Source organism: Xenopus laevis, chromosome 7S (genome assembly GCF_017654675.1).
Source record: "Xenopus laevis strain J_2021 chromosome 7S, Xenopus_laevis_v10.1, whole genome shotgun sequence".
Taxonomy (NCBI): Eukaryota; Metazoa; Chordata; class Amphibia; order Anura; family Pipidae; genus Xenopus; species Xenopus laevis.
This window is the reverse complement of record NC_054384.1, coordinates 4056496-4065379: the sequence shown is the minus strand read 5'-3', so window position 1 is coordinate 4065379 and position 8884 is coordinate 4056496.

Here is an 8884-nt window from a genome sequence, read left to right as displayed (position 1 = left end):
GGTGTCACCCTGCTATAGTTCCAGGGGTACCCAGGTACAAATAAGCACTCGCCCCAAATTTCCCCCTAACTGACCTTCAGACTGGGCCCCCTTAGCTCATAACAAGGTTACAGATATATAGAAACATTGGGGTAACAGTCACCCTGCTATAGTTCCAGGGGTACCCAGGGTACAAATAAACACTCACCCCAAATCTCCTCCTAACTGACCTTCAGACTGGGCCCCCTTAGCTCATAACAAGGTTACAGATATATAGAAACATTGGGGTGTCACCCTGCTATAGTTCCAGGGGTACCCAGGTACAAATAAGCACTCGCCCCAAATTTCCCCCTAACTGACCTTCAGACTGGGCCCCCTTAGCTCATAACAAGGTTACAGATATATAGAAACATTGGGGTAACAGTCACCCTGCTATAGTTCCAGGGTACAAATAAGCACTCACCCCAAATCTCCCCCTAACTGACCTTCAGACTGGGCCCCTTAGCTCATAACAAGGTTACAGATATATAGAAACATTGGGGTAACAGTCACCCTGCTATAGTTCCAGGGTACAAATAAGCACTCACCCCAAATCTCCCCCTAACTGACCTTCAGACTGGGCCCCTTAGCTCATAACAAGGTTACAGATATATAGAAACATTGGGGTAACGGTCACCCTGCTATAGTTCCAGGGGTACCCAGGGTACAAATAATCACTCACCCCAAATCTCCCCCTAACTGACCTTCAGACTGGGCCCTCTTAGCTCATAACAAGGTTACAGATATATAGAAACATTGGGGTGTCACCCTGCTATAGTTCCAGGGGTACCCAGGGTACAAATAAGCACTCACCCCAAATCTCCCCCTAACTGACCTTCAGACTGGGCCCCCTTAGCTCATAACAAGGTTACAGATATATAGAAACATTGGGGTGTCACCCTGCTATAGTTCCAGGGCACAAATAAGCACTCACCCCAAATCTCTCTTTCAGGCTGCTTACACCTGACTGTAGGTAAAAGCCTTGTACTCGCCTGACCTTATTCAGCACTCTGCATATAACAGCCTTGCATTTTAAATGTCATTTAATGCTGGTCTCCATGGAGATGGAGTGAAATTGCAGAAAGGTGTTTTGCCCTGCTCTAATCTATAAAATCTCCCAAACTAAAGTAGATCCCAGTTATGGGCTGTGAAACAGGAATTTCGGCTTAAAACCCTAAGAGATGAAGAACTTTCTCATCCCGGGAAGATACAATGTTTCACGTATGAACGAGCCCTAGAGCAGTGAATAGAAACCTGCCGTCATTCTAATTAACAATAATTACATCAGGGTCGGTGGGAAGTGCTGGTGCTCCTCGGATTGCTCTTCAGTTGGGTTAGTCTTAAAGGGCCAGGCTGCTGTGCTAACCCTAGGTAGGGCTTTAGTGAAGGTGCAGACTGATTGGGGTACTAAAGAGGGTGCTTTCACTGTGCGTGTGAATGAATGAATCTGCCCTGTCCCTGCCCAGAGGGGGAGGATAAAGAAGTACACACGGCACAGGAAACCCTATGTAGGGCAGGGACCACAATAAGAAAACACACACAAAGTGCAGGGACCCAGTACAGGAAACAGGACATTAAAGGGCATGTAAAGGCAAAAAAATAAAATCCCATTTTACTTTCTTTAATGAAAAAGAAACCTATCTCCAATATACTTTAATTAAACAATGTGTAGCGTTTTTATAAGAAACCTGACTGTATGCAGGGAAATTCTCCCTTCATTTACTGCTGTGGATAGGAATTGTCAGATGATCCCTAACTGCTGAGCAGGGAAACAATCATACTTATGAACAGCAGGGGGAGCCCCCGCCTTACTTCTCAGCCATGCAGAACTCAATCAGCTTTGTTTATGACGATCCCTAAGCAGCCCAGACCACACTGAGCATGTGCACAGTCTTAGTCTTGCAAAGATGTTTAACAAAGTTACAAGATGGTGACCCCTTGTAGCCAACTTTGAAAGCATAAATCATTTGTTTGATTAGGCTTGTGGTGCAGTAAGTTCATGTTTATATTTAGTATACAAAATACAGCATTTCTAGCCTTATTCTATTTTAGACTTTACATGCCCTTTAAGCGGCCTATTGACTCCAGCACTGAGAGGCCTGTGTGAGTCCCAGACACAGCTGCCACACTTATCTCCGTGCCCTAATCTCTCCCAGTCTAATCGGATCACTGATAATCGCTTTTCAGACATCCGCCTCCCGGCCCAGCACCAAACACCAAGAATCACCCTCCGCTCCATAGCTCGGCCAAGCTCACAGTGAGGGAGAACTCATCAAGTAGCACCTTGCTAAAGGGGAAATATACCTCTCCGTTAAAGGGGAACTTTACCCCAAAACAGCTTTTTGCCTGATGAATCTCATGATGATAAAATTAAATTTAATTTTAATATGCAAAAAAAATCTTTTTGGGTGGGTCTCCCACCAAAACATGTTTTTTTGCATAATGAAAGGGAAAGGGTTTCATGAAATAAGAGACATTTCCCTGTAACAGACACAAATAATGCAGCAATGGTTTGTTTTCCTTCTAATTGTTTTTGGCCAAAACTATTCTGTAGCTGTGTCCTGCGGCCTTACTAGCAGCCCAGTGTAATGTCTGGCATTTGTTTGGGTGCCTTGTATCTATTCATGTGATAGTGTTGGAAGACTTGCAAGTGTCAAGGTCTGATACTGAGGCGGCATTGCACAGAGTCCCCAGGTCAGCCCACGCATACACAAGGATTCATAGTGTCCATCAATGATAAAGGCCGCATGTTTCCTCCCCAAATCTTTCCACAAATGTGGAATGTGTTCTTGACCTTCCTATGATTGTTCTGCTACTTGCAATAATGTGGGCAAACCAAAAGCTACAGGACGGTGGCATAAATACAACCTGAGGGGCCCTGCCAGTCTCTTCTCTTATTTCACAGTCCCTAGTTAAACAGTTCCTGGCCTTTAGGTTGTGTAGGAAATAGTTAAAATACACATCCAAGAGGCCTATACCCCCAATTCACCCAACCTGTCCACCATATTTCCCACTCCATATGAGCCTGTGTCAATCCACCACCAAAACCGTGGGAGTTGGTAGGTTAAGAGCTTGTTTTTAGAGCATTAAACAACCATCTCATGCAGCCTTTACTTAGTTGATGTTCTTCCAGAGATACTGCATATTTGCCACCCCCTGCCCCCCTTAATAAGCAATGAGAAATTAGACGTAATGGGTGAACAACCTCAAAATCATCATACAAAATCAAGGTTCATTGTGGAGGATAGGGTGCACTACACCACTCACCTTCTCTGGAGGCTTCTTGAAAGCTACTGCCTGTTAGAATCCTTTTTACTTGGAGCTCCTGGCAAAATGTTATGGATGAGTACCCACAAGTATTATGATTAATGGGGTAAGTTTAAAAAGAGAAACAGGGTAGATATGGTAGAATGATGAAAATGCCTACAAATGGGTGGGAGATGCCTTTAATCACTAGTATTTCTGGAACAAACATTGGCCTTGGTAACATAGTGGAGATCTGAAGGACATTACTCTAGAGTTTAGAACTATTTGTGCCAAAGAACCTGACCAGAAATGCTTAATGCAGGGTGAATTGGCCACTTATGTTCTTGCAGAGGAACGGATTGGTCAGATGTCCTTCTGAACAGTCTATATCAGCCTGGATAAGAAACTCTAGATGATGAAGTGTCCACTGTCTAGTTTCACTGTTGGAACTTGGTTCATATATTGGTCACACGTGTCCATTTGTCTTGAAGAAACCAGTAAGGACATAATGGTAGATGCCTGATACAGGCCTGGAGGCTCTCTGATGTCCTCTCTGGCTACAGCCTACACCATTGACTTCAAGTCGGGGGAATCTATTTCAGCAGTGGCATGTTCCACTTTACACGCTACATTTCCACTATGGATAATGGACCCAGGACATTTAGTGTGGCTATATATGTTAGTATATATTAGTTGTGTATATAGGAAATTAGGATTAAGTGATGATTAAAGGAACTCACTGCCAGTGACTGATGGTTTATTAATGAGAAGAGCAGAAATCCATTTGTTTCTCTGTTGGAGTTACATTAGCCTGAATACACTCACATGAATGGAGAATGCAGATTCATTAGATGTTTGCTTGGTCAATAACATCAGGGAATCAACTGTTTCAGATGAACCCATCTATCAGTCAGATCTCAAGGCGACTGATGCCTGGGGTCGAGTCCTGCGCGGAACCAATTTATAAGACCCGAACCCGCATGTTTACCCACTTTGAACCGTTACCCGGACCCGCAACTGCCTTATCCACAACCCGCTGACCACGATCAAACAGGAAGTGACGTCATCAAAAGTGGGCAGGGACAGAAACACGTTTTGTAAAACTTAATATAGACAATAATACATAAGATAAGACATTTAGATGAGAACCACAACGCGACCCGCAGACCCACGGCTATACCCGCACCTGAAAATCCTCCCCTCATTCCGAAGGGTGCCCACCTTTTTTGCGGGTACTTAACCCGCTGCAGGACTCTAGCCTGGGGTGGGGGTTACTGGTTGTGTTTTGGTGAATGTACTCTTAGCCTTACCAGTACAGAACCATTGGTTTGATGAATGAAGCCCTTGTAGGAAAGCGGTATAAGAACAAGAGCGGAAAGTGTGTTTAGCTTGTTCTGATCTTATATGAATATAACCACTAATTCCCAAACTCTTTGGCTCCCCCATCCCTAAGGGCGTTATTACCTGGGGATGGGGCAGCAAATTTGGGTATAATGCATTTTTCTGTCCAAGATACTCCTGAAAGCCTACCTTGAAGGACAATGAGAGCAAGATTATGGGACTATTCTTAGTTTCATGGCTAATACAACAATGGTTTTCTGGGTTTATGACCTTGTTATGGGCTATGGGGTCCTATCATGTTGGGACTGAAACGTAGGGGGGGGGGGAGAAGAACCATAGAAGTCTGAAGGCCAATGGTGTAGAAAGCCCATCCTGAAAGATCACTGCATCTTTGTTTGCCCAGACTGAAAGGTGCATCTAGTGAAGCCTCATCATCTTGGAACATGGACAGGGGAATCGGCTGATATAGGAATGAGAGGAACTGCACCTCCCTTCCAATTGGATCTGCTCTCTTGGGGCATGAGCTACGTGATTGCAGTAGTGCAGTTTGGTGGTCCATGTGGGTGGGTAGTTGTTGGTCTTATGTGCAAAAGTGCTTTAAAAAATATCCAACGTAACCATCAGAGGGCAAGTACCCTGCTTACTGCACCAACAGGGGCAGATCATTAGAGGAAAAGGGGCATTCACCTCTGAAAGCTACTCAGCCATAAGTAGCAGGGCATCTGAGGAGAAGGGGCAGCTTCTGGGGTCTTGGAAAGGGCTTATTATTTTTAGGAAAATTCCTACAATGGGCTTATTATCAGCATAATCTCAGTGCAGTCCCCCTTTAATTTAAAGGCATATTTTATTAAAAGGCCCTGTATATTCTGTAGCATTTACTGCCTGTGACTGATCCCATGATATTATTGTAGCATTTACTGCCTGTTCCAACAAGGGGAACGTCTCATTACTATATTGTGTGTCCCACCTCAGACATTACTGTGCCGGGCCAGAGAGCGGGCGAGCAACTGTGCACCAATCAGAAGGTCGGAATGAGAGCAGTGAACTTTATTCAGGAACAGTCTGTCCTGTAACAAAGAGACCGGGCTGTACCTGCCTAAATATGCGCAGCCTGAGATATAGGGGAAACTGAGTGTTTGGGAGATGGTCCACATGGTGCTTTGGTAGCCGCCAATCAAAATGTCTCCTACTGTGCAATGCCACTTAGACTCATGTTCCATATTAGACTGAGATCATTGTAATGAAAAAGAACGGGTGCAAAGAAAAGGCGAGACCTTAGCAGAGGAAAGGGAAGGGGTGCAGGGGGAAGCCAAACCAGCATGTGGTTTTTTTCAGTTGGGGTCAGTGACCCCCATTTGAATGCTGGAAAAAGTCAGAAGAAAAAGCAAATAATTAAAAACAACTATAAAAAATAAATAACCAATACCAATTGAAAATGTTCTTATTCTTTAAACATAGTAAAAGGTAACTTAAAGGAGAACTAAAGCCTAACTAAAGAAGTAGGTAGAAATGTTGTACATGATGTTTTGTGCTTCTGTACCAGCCCAAGGCAACCACATCCCTTTAGCAGTAAAGATCTGTGTCTCCAAAGATGCCCCAGTAGCTCCCCATCTTCTTTTCTGCTGATTCACTGATTCACATGCTCTGTGCTGCTGTCACTTACTGAGCTTAGGGAGCCACTCACAATATACAGTCACAATATAAGGCTGATAAGTAATTAATACAGATAATTTAGCCTCGTGCAATAAGTTCAGTATATAAAATATGCCATTTTTTGCCATATTCATTTTTAGGGGTTAGTTCTCCTGTAAAATGTGATCCACCCATTTAATAGGTACGTGCCTCTGAAGAAGCACAGTTACGCCGGGAATGGGGCAGGACCTATAATAGCTGGAGGATCTGTTTGGCTGGATAAATAGTGTCTTTCTAAGAGACAGGCAGAGGATGAGAAGAGACAGGCAGAGGATGAGAAGAGACAGACAGCAGGACACTAGGTGGCAGAGCTGCTAATGGAACAGGCCGTGTCTCACATCAAAGAGCTAAGAACACAATAAAATGCCAGACTGGCACCAATCCATCATCCAGAAGCTGAAGTGCCACCCACTGGTGTTATTAGCCCACACGCTTTATTTGCACCTGTTTTGGATGGTGTTGGTGGAACCAGGACAAGGAGCTTGTGAACCCTCAATATAGACTGCTCCTGCAGCCCTGCCATACTATTACCCCTCTCCAAATACGGATAGCAACACTGGTCTTTTTATATTAGTATCAGAGAGGCCAGGTGCACCTGGACCCCTAAAATGGAGCTGGTGTAAAGGGTAACTAACCACACATGGAGCACAGTTGGCACAGGTTTATGGAGCTGTGGGACCTCCTGCGCCCCAGACAGCTGCCCATGTTCCTAGTTCCAGACTTGGGTGCTGGGATTTTGGGGAAACAAGCATTTTGGAGGTTACAGTTGACCCAAAAGCCTGGCCCTTAATGCCCTCATGGTATCACCAAGCCCTGGTTGCCCAGATGGCATTACTGATGGGTGACAGTCTCCCTTACAGCAGTGATTTCAGTGTGAGAGTTGGGTGGGTGGTGACGGATTAAGAGGTGCTGAGTGCTGTGAATGAGGTGTTTCCTAATGTGACGGAGGTGCTGACAGACATGAGGGGGGCTCTGACGGAGGAGTTATGGAGCTGTTAGAGATACAAGCACAGCAGATACAGTCTCAGTCTCAGAGCAGAGGCTCGGGCAGCAGGTTGTCCTTGCCATAGTCTCACATGCACTTGCCAATTCTCTAACTGTCATCAGCAGCACCAGGAAACCAGCCAACAACTGTCATACTGTCTGGTCTCTGGACTTCAGATCCTCTGCTTTTTCCCCATTAAAGGGGTTGTGCACATTTGGGTTAACTTTTGGTATCACATAGAGAGAGATATTGTGAGACAATTTGCAATTGGTTTTCATTTTTTATTATTTGTGGTTTGTGACTTATTATTCAGCAGCTCTCCAGTTTGTTATTTCAGCCATCTAATTGCGAGGGTCCAAATTTCCCTAGCAACCATGCACTGAGTGGCCTGAGTAGAAAGACGAGTAGTGGGAGGGGGACGGGAGGGGGTTGGCGACCAATTCGGTGCACCACGTTAATCGCCCCCTAGGCTGGTGGCCCAGTTCAAGACTGTCCGTGGCCCACCTGGCGGTTGGAGACCCCTGTATTACAGGGCCATTGTGCTGTCATATAATATACATCAGTTTTCTTTATCTAAGTCTCCAGGGTCGGACTGGGCCAACAGGACATTGGGGAAAAAACCCGGTAGGCCCGGCCCAGACCCACTTCCTGTGCGAAGTTGATCGCGTGGCTTCAGACCTCCCTCCTTGGCCCTCTTCTCGCCTGCAAGAATGAGAAGGTAGGTGTGGGGGTGCTGGAGGGGGTTGCAGTTCAGGCAGGGGGGGCTGGGGTGCAGGTCTCTGTGCCATTGTCTCATACTGGCTGACTACAACCTGCCTTATCCAGTCCCATAGCCCTCCTGTCACTTTATAAGCTTTATGAGAGAAGGAAGCAAGTCAGGCCAAGGGGTGGGCTCTGATGTCATCTGGGGTGGGGTCAGTTAAATTGGCGGTGGGGTAAATGTATAAATCAGGCATAGCCTATAAGCTGCTATCAGAGTGTTCTAGTCCCACCCCCTAGGAACACAAACTCCTCCCCCTCCTAGCTGCCATTAAAGATTTTAGTCCAACCCAGACTCTCCTCTATTCCGCCTGTAAGCTGCCATCAGACTGTTGTAGGACGGCCCACTGTTGAGTTACAGACTCTTTGCCCCTCCCCCTGCAAGGTTCCATTGAATATTCTAGTCCCACCCACTGCTTGATTTCCAGGCTCTTTACCCTAAGAAAAATGGAATTTGATTTGAACACATTGAGCAGGGCTGCATGGAAACTAGTGATGTGCGGGCCGACCTGACACCCTCGGGACCCGCGGATCTGGTGGGTTTGGGTCGACCTCGCACTGCTCCTCCTTCAAATGCCGGCATCCGGGTTCCGGTTTTATAGTCTCTCGTCTGCTCGCCCCGCCCCTTTTGTGACGTCATCGGCGTGGCGGGTCTATAAAAGGACCCCGGAAACGTGGGTGCAGGCAGGCGCGGGTTAGGGTTGGGCGCGGGTCAGGAAAACCCTGAACTGCACATCACTAATGGAAACCAATGCAGTCTGCATCATCCCCTAGTATAGTCACTATGCAGAAGCCACATTTCTCTTAGCAACAACGTCCCTCTCCAGTCTGTGTCTGACTCAC